This window comes from Macrobrachium nipponense, chromosome 33 (genome assembly GCF_015104395.2).
Source record: "Macrobrachium nipponense isolate FS-2020 chromosome 33, ASM1510439v2, whole genome shotgun sequence".
NCBI lineage: Eukaryota > Metazoa > Arthropoda > Malacostraca > Decapoda > Palaemonidae > Macrobrachium > Macrobrachium nipponense.
Window position 1 is genome coordinate 27,179,658 of NC_087219.1, and position 18,521 is coordinate 27,198,178.

Genomic DNA, 18,521 nt, shown 5'->3' on the forward strand with positions numbered 1-18,521 from the left:
ATTTTGCCTTGCGTTATTTTACTACTGGTTGGTTCGAGTCATATACGCTTGCTGTAGTTACTTCTTCGGATGGCAACCGAGAGCTCTATTGTCTATTATTTTAAGGACATTTAATCGTTACTCCCTGCAGCCTTCCAGGAGTTTCCGATTTATCTTTTACTGTTGTATGGTAGTGTTCTGACGACACAAACACATCTATATATTTAGCGTTTTCTGTTTCGCTTAAATATACCAGCATGAGAGTCTCTTTCTGCTCAAAAAATAACGGACCTATTTCTTTGTAGAATAGGGTAGCTGGCAACCCAGACATAAAGTTAAGAGACTACGTTCGTAAGCTGCTGGCTGCTGCTGTGTCCTCCAGTCCAACCGAGCCAGTACCAGCTCGTGCGCTGTCATGCGCGGTAGGTTAAGTCTCTCTCTCCTGCGGGATTGACTGACTAACCGTATCTCTGTGCTGGCGGTTACGTCTCTCCTGCGGGATTAACTGACTAACTGTATCTCTGTCCTACAATCACAGACTTTAGCCTAAGATTGAGGGGATTTCTTACGTGAATGAATAAACGTTGCATTCGTTTTGCCTTACTATGTTCAACAGAGTTATCTCTTAATCCTTTCGGTGCTCGTTACCGCACGGTATAGAACTACGAGTCTACCGCAACATTGCACTTTTATATGCTCTCCTGCTTAGGCAAAGCGCAGCCTTATTAGGGAAGTAAGCATACTCGGGGAGGGAATGGATGAGCTTGCTGGGGACCATTTCCTTCCTGAAGAAGTTTGTTTCCCCGAATAGACTGCAATTCAGACCACAGTTATTTCCTACCGGGAAACTGAAATATTATTCAAGATCTAGGAATGATTCTGAACATCTCTCAGTGCGTCTATCACCTGAGGTGATAGAAAGAAGGTGCCGGACATCTGGACAGGGTTTCAGATGTCCTGAATATTAATCTGAAAGAAGTAAAAGCAATTCGGTCGTCCCTCCAGTCCTCGAAACGAGTTTTTGGAACCAGTGGTCCAGATTAACTCTGATATTCCACAGCTCTCTCATATCTTAAGAAGTATCTTCTCTCGGTCGCTGTTCGAGTTTACGAGAAAGAGCCTATTATAACAACAGGCGTAAAAGTCCGTACGAATCGTCTCAATCGACGGCAGCAACTATTGACTTCCGAGTGGAATCTTTCTTTTGAAGTATGTTGAGAGTTGTGGAGACTTTAGGGACGCCCTTTCATTCTTCTCTTCGATATGTTGAGGACGAAGAGGCTACTTCTTCTCTGCTCCCTTATTCTCGATCCGGGATCGGTACCATTAAACGCCATCCTATGATATTGAACGGGGATGGATGTTTAGTCTCTTTTCCCCTTTTTTTTCAATCGCTTAGGAAATGTAATAAGAGGATTTATGATGTCACAGGGAGCGACAATGACGCTGATCGCCCCATGTTGGCCTTCAGGATCCTGGATTCACAGAGGTCACGTCATTCCTAGTTCACTTTCCAAGGACCTTTTCCGAGAGAGTCGGTCTACTCTAACTCGAAAGGTACCTATAACCTCTCCGCTCTGAGTCTTCCATTTCCGTCTGAAGAATGGGATAAGCTGGCAGTCACAACTATTAAAGAATACGCAAATATGTTGTTGACGGCCTTTGGGCTCAGAGATTTGCTTCTGTCAAACAACAAAGCCCTTCACGATCTTTGAGTTCTGTGGAATCTCGAAACTCGCTCACCATCTACTTTTTGTCTCACCTGTTTTCTCGGAGTCAGACACTTGTGCGAGATCAGGCGACATATAGTAGCCCTGAGTTTCTTGTTGACGAAGTCGGTTGCGTTTATACACCCCCGATGATCGTGTAACATGAGACCAGGTTGGACTGTCAGGCATTCTTCCTTCGGGACTGAATCGCCTTTTTGCTCCTCGCTCCTTTCTCCTGGCACCAGAAGCTCGAGTCAGGAGTTGATTCGCTGACGACGTTGGGTTGCGTTGATACACCCCCCAAGGTTTGCTTAGATTGAATCGCCCAGGCAGTCCAGACACTCATCCTTCAATGAAGAATAGTGCCTTATGGTCTTCAGGGTACAGCCTTGCTGTCCTTGATTCGTCTGACTGGTCAACTGGTCAGTCACCTGACTTTAGTACAGACGGACTGACTGTGCATGTCCAGATCGAAGCTTTCAATATGGAACTTAGACGTAGTCTGAAGTTCTTGATGTCAAAGCATTCGAACCTCTTCTACCTGTTAACTTCTTGCATGTGATCAGGAAGGCCTTCCTCTAACCACCCTAGATACGACAAAGAGGGTTAGTGAGATTTTAAGCCATGTTACAAGTTTTGGCTTTAGAGAACACAAGGCGGTGTGGTCTCTAAGCCTTCCGTTGTGGCCTAAGAATGGAAACCCGTTTTGTCCTTGGGCCAGGAGCTTGGAAGCAAGGATGGCACAAGTTAGTGGGCAGGAGCCAGAGAGAGTCCTGTGCCCTGTCGGGTCTCTCACGTTTTATCTACATAAAACTCAAGAAAGTCGAAGTCATTCGGGCAATCTGCAGTGTTCCGAAAAAGACCAGACTTGCCCATATCGAAGAACACCCTGGCTTTAGTGTTAAGGAGTTCTTTCAAAATGCTCCTTCATTGTGTTTGCACAAAGATTTGAAATCTTTTTATCTGAATGCTCACGAGGTGAGGGCGCAGCCTCGGAAGCATTCCAACAGAGCATGGCACTCAGCAACATCCTGAGTACCATGTTTTAGCGAAGCAACTCTGTGTTCACTTCACACTCCCTGCGAGATGTGAGGATGGCATATGAGATCTGCTGCTCGCTAGGGCCATACGTGTCTGCAGACACAATCATGGGGGCAAGAAGTACCACTCATCCTATCCTGTAGAAAATGGTTAGGAAGAGCTCTTAATTTAGTTGTTGAGTCGCCGACAACGGCGACTTCTTAACTCTTAAGCCTTAGTTAACACACTTTAACTTTGGCTAGGTTGGCCAGGTGGTGATATATATATTTATATATATATATTTTTTACTTCTTAGCCCTCATGGTATGGTCAATATGGTCTAGTCACGTCGTGGTCTCGCCTACCTTGCTGGCAACTCTAGTAGCACAAGCAGACTTACGTGGCAGTAACCACGAAGCCAGCTATGCTAACAGGTGGAACCAAGATGTAAATCATCTGCATGCATTTGTTTCCCAAAATCCTTCTATTCTGTCCCTTCCCACCTCCAAAGGTGGGATTCAGCTATATATATATCTGACAGGTAAGTTTCATGAACAAAATGATATTGTTATGATACAATAAAGTTTGTTCATACTTACCTGGCAGATATATATAATCAAGTACCCACCCACCTCCCCTCAGGGGACAGTGGAAATAAAAATTATGAATAGAAAATGGGAATGGTTCCTGATACCCGCCTCCCAGCGGCGGGAATGGGTACTAACCACCTGGCCGACCACTGCGTGTGTCGGAAGTTTTTAAAATTCTGTCGGATTTCAGAAAATACAGCTATATATATATCTGCCAGGTAAGTATGAACAAACTTTATTTTATCATAACAATATCATTTTATTGTAATCATTTGATTGGTGTTTGACCCTTGAAATATTAAAATAGTATAAAGTTTTATCACATAAAGCTGAACATTTCAGAAAAACCCATTGGTCATAATTAGCCATAATTCAGAGTTAAGTTTCCCCAGGCATATATCCTCTGATGTCTTCAAGACAAGGAAAATACAGTACTCGACAAAATATTAGGCTGCTTTGCATCAAGCGGCCTAATATCTTGTCGAATTTTGAGGGAACGGAAAAGTTATGAAGAAATTTCGTCAGTTCATTAGGCAGTTTACAGCACGTAGGAAAAGGGGTGGAGGGAGGACACTGACAAGGTGACAGCACTCAGCCACGCGTTTGGAGGTTCAATAAGAGCCTGTATAGTATATTTTTTGGTAAGCGCTCCCACCGCAATTTTTGCCTACTCCTTATCACTTTATTGCTCCCTGTGACCTTAATATGGGCCAAGACAGTGATTTGAGTCAACAGGTAAATAGCAGAGATATGTCGTTGAAGCAATCTGGCCTTAAACCAAAGCAGATATCTGATCAGCTGGGTGTGAGGAGGCATTCTGTTTGATGTGGAGTTGCCAGATTTAACGAAGAGGGTAACCATGAGATTCCGTGTCAGAAAAAGCACCCTGGTATACATAAGAAGTTTGACTGTTCTCAAGCGTCAGTTACTTAATCCCACCCAGCTGATTGGATATCTGCCTTGCTTTAAGGCCAGATTGCTTCAGCAACATATCTCTGCTATTTTTAAGTTGACTTAACTCACCGTCTTGGCCCATATTAAGGTCACGGGACAATAAAGTGATACGTAGTAGGCAACATTTGTGGTGGGAGTGGCTGACCAAAAAATATATACAGGCTTTTATTAAACCTCCAAACACGTGATTGAGCACGCTCGCCTCGTCAGTGTCCACACTAAACCCCTTTTTCTACGCGTTGTAAACTGCCTAATGAACTGACAAAATTTCTTCATAACTTTTCCGTTCCTTCACAATTCAACAAGATATTCGGCTGCTTGATGCAAAGTGGCCTAATATCTTGTCAAGTACTGTAGCTAGAAGGTACTGTTCACACTTGGGTGTCTCTGATCCCTTGGTTGGTAGAAACTGCCTGCCTTATTCTTTCTTGTAAGAAGATTGTTACAAAGCAATCAGATTGATGGGGTTATATGAAAATATAATTTCATACAATCAACTTACCTGTCAGATATATACATAGCTAAGACTCCGTCGTCCCCGACAGAAATTCAAATTTCGCGCCACTCGCTACAGGTAGGTCAGGTGATCTACCGGCCTGCCCTGGGCGGCAGGACTAGGAACCATCCCCGTTTTCTATCATATTTTCTCTGTCGCCGGTGGTATCAACATTGTTGCTATTACCTCCTGACTTAGATTCTTATTTCATCCTTTGATCATCGTTTCTCGGCTTTTTGGTGACGTATCTGGATCGTGTTTTTGGCATTCGCTTACTGTGGACTGTTTTTGGAATTGCTTTTTGATTTTTCTCAGTATGTCTGATTCAAATGTGAGTGTGAGAATGTGTGTGAATGTAGGCTGCAGGGTGAGGATACCGAAAGCTTCGGTTGATCCTCACACTGTATGCCGTAAATGTAGGGGGTTTCAGTGTTCTGCTAATAATACTTGTAATGAATGCGAGGGATTAAATGCAGAAGAGTGGAAGACTTTAACTTCTTATTTGAAGAAGTTAGAGAGGGATAGGGTTAGACGTCTGAAAGTGTGCGTTTCAAGTGCCTATTGAGCCTTTTACTGATAATTCTAATCCTACTGATTTAGATTCTCCATGTTTCTCATTCACAAAGTGTACTTTCGGAATCGGCCTCGGAAATCGCCGATCTGAAAGCTACGATTCGAGACATGAAGTCCAAAATGGCGGACTTACAAGGTAAGGCTAGTGAAAGTGAGCATTACAGTGAAGTGAGTTCTCCCAGTGTTGTGGAGGGGGCGTTTGATCGTCCCTGCGACGCTCCCAGGCCTAGACCTCTTCCAAGCTCCCATGCCCAGAGGAGAAGGAAAGTCGAAAGCCTTAAGGAGGTCGTGGGGAATCCCCAACGGTCAGACGTCCCTTCAGCTAGCTCTGTTTCGTGGCAGGCTGCTCAAGGGCGCTCTAGAAAAAGCGTCCTTCGTGAGTGTTTCTCATCCTCTCCCTCTCCCTCACCTAAACGAGGGTGGAAGGAGTCGAATTTATCGAGACCTCTGAAGCGTCATATGAAAGAACCCGAAATGGATTCGAGCCCAGAGCGTTTCTCAGATGACGCTCCCTCTTCTATTAAGAAGGCGAAGGTGGCGTCAGCGTCACCCGACGAGTACGCAGAAGTACCCTTTCCTACTTCTCCCCCGAGTGATGACGAAAGGCGTCATGCAGTTGACGTGGGAGAAGCTTCAAGGAGAATTATTATGGCAGTTCAAGAGCAACTGACCTCTCTAGTGGGAGTTTTAGCGACTCGTAGGAAGGACGTTTCGCTTCCAATCAAGAAGCCTCGTCCTCTCTCCCCTGCTAAGCGAGAAGCGTCATGCAGACGTGAAGCTTCTAAACATATTACAGAAGCTTCGGGTTCGAGAGCGAGATCGGTTGCTTACGAAAGTTACGTAACGCCAGAGAGACGTGAGACGTCTTTTAGACATGAAGCGTCTTTGAAAGCTGTTGGTAGACGTGAAGCTCCAACCAATATTTTGGCGCCAAGTAGGACGCCTTTTGAGAGCGGAGCGTCTTCCAGGCGCGAGGCGTCATCCCGACCGTCAGCAGCGCCAAGTAAGCTGGGAGGCGTCAGCCAGGACGCTTGGCGGACGAGAAGCGTCATCCAAGCGGGAAGCGTCTTCTATTTATCGACGAGAAGCCTGAGCTTTTGGCGCCTTCCAAGGCTATTAAAGCGGGGAAGAGGAAAGAATATCATTCCCTTAGCCCCTCTCCTATTAGGAGTTTGTCTCCTCCAGAGGAGGAACGTACAGAAAGGGGAGCGGAGACTCATTTAGATCCCGAGTTGGAAGGAAACTCGGATGAAGAATATCAAGGAAGAGAAGGACTGTCGAACTATAAAGTTTTGACTGCCTTGCTTCTAGAGGAGTATGGAGACGAATTGACTCCTGCCGCTCCTCCTTCTCCGCGCTCTCTGTTTTCGAGTGCTAAGACGAAGAAGTCTTCGTCTTTTCTCAAAATGAAGCCCACCATTTCAATGAAGAGGGCTCTACAATCCTTAGACTCGTGGATGAAGTCTAAGAAAGACTTAGTAAGAACGGTCTTCTGCATGCCTCCAGCGAGACTAGCTGGTAAAAGAGGCATTTGGTATCAGACGGGAGAGAATATGGGTATTGCTCTCCCGTCTACGTCAGAAGCAGACTTTTCGACCTTAGTTGACGCTTCATGTCGACAAGGTCTCAACTCGGCACGGATTACGTGGGGCATTTCTGAACTGGACCATCTCCTCAAGGGACTCTTTCATGTATTGGAAGTTTTCAACTTCTTAGATTGGTCCCTTGGGGTGATGTCCAAGAAAGCCCATGATTCGGAAGGAATCGAACCGGAAGCCCTTTTGTGCATATTGTCTTGTATAGACAAAGCGGTACAGGATGGCTCTTTTGAAATCTCCTCTTTGTTTGGAGCAGGTCTTCTAAAGAAGAGGACGGTATATGGTGCCTTTTTAACCAAGGCAGTCTCCCACGCTCAGAGGGCAGCGCTGCTGTATTCGCCTTTGTCTGACTTTTTGTTCCCTTCTCAGTTGGTGAAGGACATTGCTCATTCATTGACTGAGAAGGCGACTCAGGATCTTCTGACGCAGTCAGCAAGGAAGAAGAAGCCTGCTTCTACATCTGACAAGAAAGGACCGAGTACATCGGTTCAGCCCTTTCGAGGTGGTCCGACCTCCAGACCTCCCGCAAGAAGGAAGGCTCCGGAGAAGAGAGGTAGGTCTGCCTTTCGTCCCTTTAAAAAGGGAAAATGAAGCTTCTCTCCTCCAAGCACCAGTAGGTGCCAGGCTCCTGGGATTTGTGGAGGCCTGGACACTTATAAACGCGGACGCGTCATCGTTGGCTATAATAAGGAAGGGATATCGTATCCCTTTCCTGAACACTCCTCCCCTAACGTCAATACCAAGGGAACTAACAGCCAAGTACAAGGATCCTGTGCTGAGGGATACTCTTCGATCGATGGTGGAACAAATGTGGGACAAGAGAGAGATGAACTAGTACTAGATCAAAACTCCCCGGGGTTTTACAATCGCCTTTTTCTGGTTGCGAAAGCCTCGGGAGGCTGGAGACCAGTACTGGACATCAGCTCTCTGAACAAATTTGTTCGGAAGGAGAAGTTCTCCATGGAGACTTCTGCTTCAGTCCTGGCGTCTTTACGACAAGGAGATTGGATGGTGTCTCTAGATCTCCAGGACGCCTACTTTCACGTCCCGATCCACCCTTCATCGAAGAAGTACCTCCGTTTCATGACGGGGGGAAGGATCTTTCAGTTCAGAGCCTTGTGTTTCGGCCTGTCCACAGCTCCTCAGGTCTTCACAAGCCTGATGAAGAATGTGGCGAGGTTTCTTCACCTCAAAGGAGTAAATATCTCTCTGTATCTGGACGACTGGCTCATCAGGGCCAGATCAGAGAGACAGTGCTTGGAGGACCTGAAGTTAACTTTAGATCTGATCAAAGCGTTGGGATTGCTCGTGAACCTCGAGAAGTCGCAGCTGACCCCCAGACAGGACTTAGTCTATCTGGGGATTCGGATGGATTCTCGGGGTTTTCGAGTATTTCCTTCGCAAGAGAGAATCGCAAAAGGTTTGCGGATAGTCTCTCTCTTCTTAAGGAAGGAACATACGTCGGCGAGGGAATGGTTGAGCCTTCTAGGGACCCTTTCCTCGCTCGAACAGTTCTTCCCACTAGGAAGACTTCATTTACGTCCGCTTCAATTCTTCCTCAAGAAGTCTTGGAGTTGGAAAACTGGACAACTTTCGGACGTCTTTCCCATTCCAGTGGAGATAAGATCGCACCTGGAATGGTGGTTGCCCCCTCTGGAAGAGAACAAAGGGATCTCTCTAAGGACACAGAACCCAGACCTAGTGTTGTGCTCCGACGCGTCGGAGAAAGGTTGGGGAGCAACATTAGGCTCGAAGGAGGTGTCAGGCACCTGGGAACCGTGCATCTGGCTTTGAAGAGTCTAGAACCTCTGGTGTCGAACAAAGTAGTGCAAGTAAACGTGGACAACACCACCGCACTTGCCTACATTCGAAAACAGGGAGGGACTCACTCCTCGTTCCTTTACGAACTGACGAGAGACCTTTTGCTTTGGACGTCTCACAGGAACATCTCCCTTCTGACAAGGTTCGTGCAGGGAGTAAAGAATGTGAGGGCGGACAGACTCAGCAGGAGGAACCAGGTCCTTCATACAGAGTGGACCCTACACGAGGAAGTGTGTCTCGATCTCTGGTCTCTGTGGGGGACACCTCATGTGGATCTCTTCGCCACATTCATTTCCAAAAGGCTGGCAGTCTTTTGCTCGGTCGCGGAAGATCCAAGAGCTCTTATGGTAGACGCCTTCCTGCTAGATTGGTCTCGAGTAGACGTATATGCTTTTCCTCCATTCAAAATCCTGGGATTAGTAATGAAAAAGTTTGTGGCGTCAAAGGAGACGAGGATGACATTGATAGCCCCCTTTTGGCCGGCCCAAGATTGGTTCACGGAGGTGGTAGAGTGGATCGTAGACTTCCAAGATCCCTACCAAGAAGGACGGATCTTCTCAGACAACCACACTTCAAGAGGTACCATCAAAACCTCCCCGCTCTCGCTCTGACTGCCTTTCGACTATCGAAAGACTCGTCAGAGCGAGAGGGTTTTCTCGCGAAGTGGCAAGCGCGATCGCGAGAGCACGCAGAACCTCCACTACGAAAGTATATCAATTGAAGTGGGAGGTTTTTAGAAGGTGGTGTAGATCTAAGAAGTTGTCCTCCTCCACTACCTCTATAACGGAAATTGCTGATTTCCTTCTATTCCTGAGAGAGCAATCTCATCTAGCTGTATCCACAATAAAGGGATACAGAAGTATGCTCTCGGCTGTCTTCAGGAATAGAGGATTAGATCTGGCAGATAATAAAGATCTCCACGATCTCATAAGGTCATTTGAGACTTCAAAGTCGAAGGAACCGGTCCCTCCGAACTGGAACCTAGACGTGGTCCTCAAGTTTCTTTCATCTGAAAGATTCGAACCTCCTCATCTGGCTTCGTTTCGAGACATCACCAGAAAATGCCTATTCCTATTATCTTTAGCTACGGCAAAGAGAGTTAGTGAATTACATGCTCTGCAAGATAAAGTAGGTTTCAAGGGAGACTCAGCTATTTGCTCGTTTAAGACACTGTTTTTAGCTAAGAATGAGAATCCCTCGAATCCCTGGCCTAAGTCATTTGAAGTCAAAGGCATATCGAGTCTCGTAGGAAGAGAAGCAGAAAGATCTCTATGCCCTGTAAGAGCTCTAAAGTTTTACATTCAGAGAAAGCATCAAGTGGGAGGCTCTAGACAAGGTCTTTGGTGCGCGGTAAAAGACCCCACAAGACTGATGTCCAAGAATGCTCTGGCATTCTTTGTGAGGAACGTCATTACAGACGCGCATAAGGTCTGTTCTGACGAACAGTTACGACTGTTGAGAGTTAAAGCTCATGAAGTGAGAGCAGTAGCGACGTCTCTCTCGTTTCATAAGAATATGTCGCTTAAAAACATCATAGATACGGACATTTTTTTTTGGAGATGCAACTCAGTATTTGCATCTCATTACTTGAAAGACGTTCGTGTGACATATGAGAAGTGTTTTTCTCTAGGTCCTTTCGTATCGGCGGATACGATTCTGGGTACGGGAGCCGACACCAATCCTTAAAAATATATACTTTTCTTCTTTTTGGATATGGTCTGGAGTCTCTTCGAACAATGGAGGACTTGGTTTAGCACGGGCGGCCGTCTATGTTGTTCAGTAAGAGAATCTTGTCATATCTAATTAGATGAGTATAATTTTTTTTTTTAGAAATTATGTATGTGTGCGTTCGGGGATAACTCGGAACTATCCTTAGTTCTAACATATGGTTAGGATCAGGTGGTCGGGATTGGTTGTGTGCTCCTTCATAAGGTGTATTGTCATATAAGTGGATCAGCACCCATTGACAAAGTCCTTTCAGGCTCTGCCGAGTAAGCGGATAAGACCCCATCGGCAGACCCACAAGAACTCTTGGCCATAGATCATATATCTCGCTAAAGTTTCTTGAGGTGATGCAGACTACTGGGCAAACACCCACACGAAGTCTACCACCTATCAGGTAGGAACCAAGGTTTTATTTATACCTACAACATATGTTGTTTACCTGTCTATTCCATATAGTAGCTGTCTCTTACCCTCCACCGAAAGGTGCCAATCAGCTATGTATATATCTGACAGGTAAGTTGATTGTATGAAAATGATATTGTTATGTTACAATAAAGTTTCATACATACTTACCTGGCAGATATATACAATTAAAGGCCCACCCAGCCTCCCCACAGGAGACAGGTGGAAGAGAGAAAATATGATAGAAAACGGGGATGGTTCCTAGTCCTGCCGCCCAGGGCAGGCCGGTAGATCACCTGACCTACCTGTAGCGAGTGGCTCGAAATTTGAATTTCTGTCGGGGACGACGGAGTCTTAGCTATGTATATATCTGCCAGGTAAGTATGTATGAAACTTTATTGTAACATAACAATATCATATTTCATACAATCAACTTACCTGTCAGATATATACTTAGCTAAGACTCCGTCGTCCCCGACAGAAATTCAAATTTCGCGCCACTCGCTACAGGTAGGTCAGGTGATCTACCGGCCTGCCCTGGGCGGCAGGACTAGGAACCATTCCCGTTTTCTATCATATTTTCTCTGTCGCCGGTGGTATCAACATTGTTGTTATTACCTCCTGACTTAGATTCTTATTTCAACCTTTTGATCATCGTTTCTCGGCTTTTTGGTGACGCATCTGGATCGTGGTTTTTGGCATTCACTACTGTGGACTGATTTTGGACTTGCTTTTTGATTTTTCTCAGTATGTCTGACTCAAATGTGAGTGTGAGAATGTGTGTGAATGTAGGCTGCAGGGTGAGGATACCGAAGGCTTCGGTTGATCCTCACACTGTATGTCGTAAATGTAGGGGGTTTCAGTGTTCTTCTACTAATACCTGTCATGAATGTGAGGGATTAAATGCAGAAGAAATGGAAGACTTTAACTTCTTATTTGAAGAAGTTAGAGAGGGATAGGGTTAGACGTTTGAAAGGTGTGAGTACAAGGCCTATTGAGCCTTTTATTGACCCTATATCTAATCTTGATGATTTTGATTCTCCCTCTATGTCGACTTCTCAAGCTTTACTTTCAGAATCAGCCTCTGAAATCGCCGATCTGAAGGCTACTATTCATAAGATGAAGTCCAAAATGGCGGTCTTACAAGGTAAGGATAGTGAAAGTGAAATGTTCAGTGAAGTGAGTGCTCCCAGTGTTGTGGAGGGGGCGTTTGATCGTCCCTGCGACGCTCCCAGGCCTAGACCTCTTCAAGCTCCCATGCCCAGAGGAGAAGGAAAGTTCGAAAGCCTTAAGGAAGTCGTGGGGAATCCCCAACCCCCAACGTCAGACGTCCCTTCAGCAGGCTCTGTTTCGATTCAGGCTGCTCAGGGCCGCTATAGAAAAAGCGTCCTGCGAGAGTGTTTCTCTTCCTCTCCCTCTCCTTCACCTAAACGAGGGTGGAAGGATTCGGACCTTTCTAGGCCACTGAAACGGCATTTGAGTGAACCTGAATTGGATTCAAGCCCGGAGCGCTTCTCAGATGAAGCTCCCTCGTCTATCAAAAAGGCGAAGGTGGCGTCAACGTCTCCCTACATGGACGTAGCGGACCGCTTGCCTTCTACTTCTCCCCTGATTGAAGATGACGTGGGAGAAGCTTCAAGGAAAATTCTCCTTGCTGTACAAGAACAGCTAGCCTCATTGGTGGGAGTGTTAGCGAGAGATCCTCCTCGTAAGAAGGACGTTTCGCTTCCAATCAAAAAGTCTCGTCCTCTCTCTCCTGCAAAACGCGAGGCGTCTTGCAGACGTGAAGCTTCGTCTTCCAAACATGCTGAAGAGGTTTCGGTTTCTAGATCGAGATCGAGAGAACCTTATGGCAGAGACGTGACGCCAGATAGACGTGAGGCGTCTTACAGGCGCGAGGCGTCATACAGAGCGTCATATAAGCGCGAGGCGCCAGCCAAGGTTTTGGCGCCAGTCAGGACTCCAGTTGAGAGCGAGACATTTTCCAGGCGTGAGGCGTCATCCAGACGTCAGCAATCAGCCAAGCGCGAGGCGTCAGCCAGGACGCTCGGCGGACGAGAAGCGTCATCCAAGCATGAGGCGTCATCCTTTTATAGAGAGAAGCCTAGGCTTTTGGCGCCAACCAAGAAGGAAGCTTCTCTTAAAGCTCAGACTTTGAAAAGGAAGGAGTATCATTCCCTTAGTCCCTCTCCTATCAGGAGTTTGTCTCCCCCAGAGGAAAGACGTCCTGGTTTGTCTACGGAGACTCCTCTAGACCCCGAGTTGGAGGAAAACTCGGAAGACGAGTATCATGGAAGAGAAGGACTATCTAACTATAAAGTATTGACAGCCCTGCTACTGGAAGAATATGGAGACGATTTGACTCCTGCCGCTCCTCCTTCTCCGCGCTCTCTGTTCTCGAGCGCAAAGGCGAAGAAGTCTTCGTCTTTTCTAAGAATGAAGCCCGCCATTTCTATGAAGAGGGCTCTTCAGTCTTTAAATTCTTGGATGGAGTCGAAGAAGGAGTTGGTCAGAACGGTCTTCTGCATGCCCCCAGCGAGACTCGCTGGTAAACGGGGCATTTGGTATCAGACGGGAGAGAATATGGGCATTTCTCTTCCGTCTTCGGCAGAAGCGGACTTTTCAACCTTAGTCGATGCGTCACGAAGGCAAGGTTTGAACTCTGCCCGTGTGACTTGGGGCATTTCAGAGCTGGATCAGCTCCTCAAGGGACTCTTCCATGTATTAGAAGTTTTCAACTTCCTAGATTGGTCCCTTGGGGTGATGTCCAAGAAGGCCCATGATTCGGAAGGACTCGACCCAGAAGTTCTCCTCTGTATTCTGTCATGTTTTGACAAAGCGGTACAGGATGGCTCGTTTGAGATCTCCTCTTTATTTGGAGCGGGTCTTCTTAAGAAGAGGACAGTCTTTAGTGCCTTTTTGACTAAAGCAGTCTCCCACTCTCAAAGGGCAGCTCTACTGTACTCTCCATTATTGGACTTTTTGTTTCCTTCTCAGTTAGTGAAGGGCATTTCTCGTTCATTAACTGAGAAGGCGACTCAAGACCTTCTTACCCAGTCAGCAAGGAAGAAGAAACCTGCTACTGCGGCGGAAAAGAAAGGACCGAGTACATCGGTTCAGCCCTTTCGAGGTGGCCCTACCTCCAGAGCTCCCTCAAGAAGGAAGGCTCCTGAGAAGAGAGGTAGGTCTGCCTTTCGTCCCTTTAAGAAGGGAAAGTGATGCTTCTCTCCTCCAAGCACCAGTAGGTGCCAGGCTCCTGGGATTTGTGGAGTCCTGGGCACGTATGAACACAGACGCTTCATCAATGTCTGTAATAAGGAAAGGATATTCTCCCTTTCCTGGACAGTCCTCCCCTGACTCACTCCGCGGGAACTGTCAGCCAAGTACAAGGATCCTGTGCTGAGGGATACTCTTCGATTGATGGTGGATCAGATGTGGGACAAGAGAGCGATAGAACTAGTACTGGATCAAAACAAAACTCCCGGGGTTTTACAATCGCCTTTTTCTGGTTGCGAAGGCCTTGGGAGGCTGGAGACCGGTACTAGACGTCAGCTCTCTGAACAAATTTGTTCAGAAGGAGAAGTTCTCGATGGAGACTTCTGCCTCAGTCCTTGCGGCTATGCGACAAGGAGATTGGATGGTGTCTCTGGATCTTCAAGACGCCTATTTTCACGTCCCGATCCACCCTTCATCGAAGAAGTACCTCCGTTTCATGACGGGGGGAAGGATCTTTCAGTTCATAGCCTTGTGTTTCGGCCTTTCCACAGCTCCTCAGGTCTTCACAAGCCTGATGAAGAATGTGGCGAGGTTTCTTGCCTCAAAGGTGTAAATATCTCTCTGTATCTGGACGACTGGCTCATCAGGGCCAGATCAGAGAGACAGTGCTTGGAGGACCTTACGTTGACATTAAACCTGATCAGATCGTTGGGATTACTCGTAAACCTCGAGAAGTCACAGCTGACCCCCAGACAGAACTTAGTCTATCTGGGGATTCAGATGGATTCTCGGGGTTTTCGAGTATTTCCTTCGCAAGGGAGAATCGCAAAAGGTTTGCAGAAAGTCTCTCTCTTCTTAGGGAAGGAACAAACGTCGGCGAGGGAATGGCTGAGCCTTCTAGGGACCCTTTCCTCGCTCGAACAGTTCTTCCCACTAGGAAGACTTCATTTACGCCCACTTCAATTCTTCCTCAAGAGGTCTTAGAGTTGGAAGACCGGACATCTTTCAGACGCCTTTCCCATTCCAGTGGAGATGAGACCGCACTTGGAATGGTGGTTGCCCCCTCTGAAGGAGAACATAGGAATCTCTCTGAAAATCCAGAACCCAGACCTAGTGTTGTACTCCGACGCATCGGAGAAAGGTTGGGGAGCAACATTAGGCTCGAAGGAAGTGTCAGGCACCTGGGAAGCAGCACAGGTGTCTTGGCACATAAACTGCAAAGAGCTCTTCGCCGTACACCTGGCTCTGAAGAGTCTAGAACCTCTTGTTTCAAACAAAGTAGTTCAAGTAAATGTGGACAACACCACAGCACTTGCCTACATTCGGAAACAAGGAGGGACTCACTCCTTGTTCCTCTACGAACTTGCAAGAGATCTTCTGCTTTGGACGTCTCAGAGGAACATCTCCCCGCTTACAAGGTTCGTTCAGAGAGAAAGGAATGTGAGGGCGGACAGGCTCAGCAGGAGGAACCAGGTCCTTCACACAGAGTGGACCCTACACAAAGATGTGTGTCAAGATCTCTGGTCTCTTTGGGGGACTCCTCATGTGGATCTCTTCTCCACGTTCCTCTCCAAAAGGCTGGCAGTCATTTGCTCGGTCGTGGAAGACCCCAGAGCTCTGAGAGTCGACGCCTTCCTACTAGACTGGTCTCACGTAGACGTCTACGCTTTTCCTCCGTTCAAAATCCTGGGACTAGTGCTGAAAAAATTTGTGGCTTCAAAGGGGACGAGGATGACATTGATAGCCCCCTTTTGGCCGGCACAAGACTGGTTCACGGAGGTGGTGGAGTGGATGGTAGATTTTCCCAGATCCCTCCCAAGAAGGATGGATCTTCTCAAACAGCCACACTTCCAGAGGTATCATCAAAACCTCCCCGCTCTCGCTCTGACTGCCTTTCGACTATCGAAAGACTCGTCAGAGCGAGAGGGTTTTCTTGTAAAGTTGCAAGCGCGATCGCGAGAGCCCGCAGAACCTCCACTAGACAAGTATATCAGTCCAAGTGGGAGGTTTTTAGAAGGTGGTGCAGAACTAAGAAGTTGTCCTCCTCCTCTACCTCTGTAGCGGAAATTGCGGATTTCCTTCTATTCCTGAGAGAAGAATCTCATCTAGCTGTATCCACAATAAAGGGATACAGAAGTATGCTTTCGGCAGTCTTCAGGAATAGAGGATTAGATCTGGCAGATAACAAGGATCTCCACGATCTCATAAGATCCTTTGAGACTACGAAGTCTAAGGAACCGGTCCCTCCTAACTGGAACCTAGACGTGGTACTCAAGTTCCTGTCATCCGAAAGGTTCGAACCTCCTCATCTGGCGTCGTTTCGAGACGTCACTAGGAAATGCCTATTCCTATTATCTTTAGCTACGGCAAAGAGAATTAGTGAATTACATGCTCTGGAGGATAAAGTAGGATTCAAGGGAGACTCAGCTATTTGCTCGTTTAAGACCCTGTTTTTAGCTAAAAACGAGAATCCCACGAATCCCTGGCCTAAGTCCTTCGAGGTTAAAGGCTTATCGAGTCTCGTATGCAGAGAAGCAGAGAGGTCTCTATGTCCTGTAAGAGCTCTAAAATTCTACCTTCAGAGAAAACACCAGATGGGAGGCTCTAGACAAGGTCTTTGGTGCGCGGTAAAAGACCCCACAAGACTGATGTCCAAGAATGCTCTTGCATTCTTTGTGAGAAACGTCATTACAGACGCGCATAAGATCTGTCCTGACGAAGAGTTCCGACTGTTGAGAGTGAAAGCTCATGAAGTGAGAGCAGTAGCGACGTCTCTCTCGTTTCAAAAGAATATGTCACTTAAATTGTTGTTGTTGTTGTATTAAGCCAACACTTCTTGTTGGCACGGGCCTTTCCCTTGTTCGGCCCGTAGGTCACTTAAAAACATCATAGATACGACATTTTGGAGATGCAACTCAGTATTTGCATCTCATTACTTGAGAGACGTTCGTGTGACCTATGAGAAATGTTTTTCTCTGGGTCCTTTCGTATCGGCGGATACGATCCTGGGTATGGGAGCCAACACCAATCCTTAAGTATATACTTACCTTCTTTTTAGATATGTTCTAGAGTCTCTTCTAACAAAAAGGACTTGGTGCCGCACGGGCGGCCGTCTCTGTTGTTCAGTAAGAAACTCTTGTGATATCTGATTAGATGAGTATAAATTTTTTTTTGAAATTTATGTATGTGTGCGTATTGTGCTTTTTGAGTTATGGTTGTTGTGAAGAGTTCGGGGGATAACTCGGAACAATCTTTATTTCTAACATGTGGTTAGGATCAGGTGGTCGGGATTGGTTGTATGCTCCTTCATAAGGTGTATTGTCATTTAAGTGGATCAGCACCCATTGACAAAGTCTTTTCAGGCTCTGCCGAGTAAGCGGATAAGACCCCATCGGCAGACCCACAAGAACTCTTGGCCATAGATCATATATCTCGCTAAAGTTTCTTGAGGTGATGCAGACTACTGGGCAAACACCCACGAAGTCTACCACCTATTATGTAGGAACCAAGGTTTTATTTATACCTACAACATATGTTGTTTGCCTGTCTATTCCAGAATTAGCTGTCTCTTACCCTCCACCAAAGGGTGCCAATCAGCTAAGTATATATCTGACAGGTGAAAATGATATTGTTATGATACAATAAAGTTTCATACATACTTACCTGGCAGATATATACGATTATGGCCCACCCAGCCTCCCCGCAGGAGACAGGTGGAAGAGAGAAAATATGATAGAAAACGGGAATGGTTCCTAGTCCTGCCGCCCAGGGCAGGCCGGTAGATCACCTGACCTACCTGTAGCGAGTGGCGCGAAATTTGAATTTCTGTCTGGGACGACGGAGTCTTAGCTAAGTATATATCTGCCAGGTAAGTATGTATGAAACTTTATTGTATCATAACAATATCATTTTTAAGTTAGAAAAACTTCAATTCTTTCATTATAAACCTATCACTTTGATCAGCTTGAGTTGCTATTTCAGTTGGAGGGCAAGAAGTTCTGACCTTTGGCTTCAGCAAGTCAAAACAACATTTGCTGTTAGGTGGGCCCCACTGTTAGTTACTACCCAAGATTGTTTCCTCTGTAAGTGCTAGCATGGGGGAGTAGTGATACATATATACAGTACTGTATATGAAATAAAATAATATCTTGTTAAAAATTTTGGTAAAGATATTTATATACATAATAAAACTTGTTACTTATAGGTGTAGATAACCATTGGTATTATGATGTTAGTCTGCAGGAAGCAGTAGTCAATCAGTTTTTTAATAATTTACCAAATGATTTTGAATATTTGACAGTACTGCTGTTGCTTTCATTTCTACTCTTCTTATGTGCACTTGAAAAATATGAAATGTCAAGAATTAGTGACATTTTAAAGAATTCGTTAACTACTGTATCTGCAGTGATGATGTTATCAATGTTATGTGCTTCAGGTG

At 46.1% G+C, this 18,521-nt stretch overlaps 1 protein-coding gene across 3 annotated transcripts in view; it reads left to right on the forward strand.

The window, feature by feature from the left end:
- The window catches only part of LOC135203041 (gastrula zinc finger protein XlCGF57.1-like), a 49,469-nt gene that overhangs the window by 19,697 nt on the left and 11,251 nt on the right, over positions 1-18,521 (forward strand). Inside the window, exon 1 of one of the 3 annotated variants that reach the window (XM_064232626.1) lies at positions 17,930-18,165. The exons of the other annotated variants lie outside the window; for them this stretch is intronic. The gene's annotated coding sequence lies outside the window, so the exon portion shown is untranslated. Of the gene's footprint in view, positions 1-17,929; positions 18,166-18,521 lie in introns of those variants that run through there. 3 annotated transcript variants of the gene reach the window in all.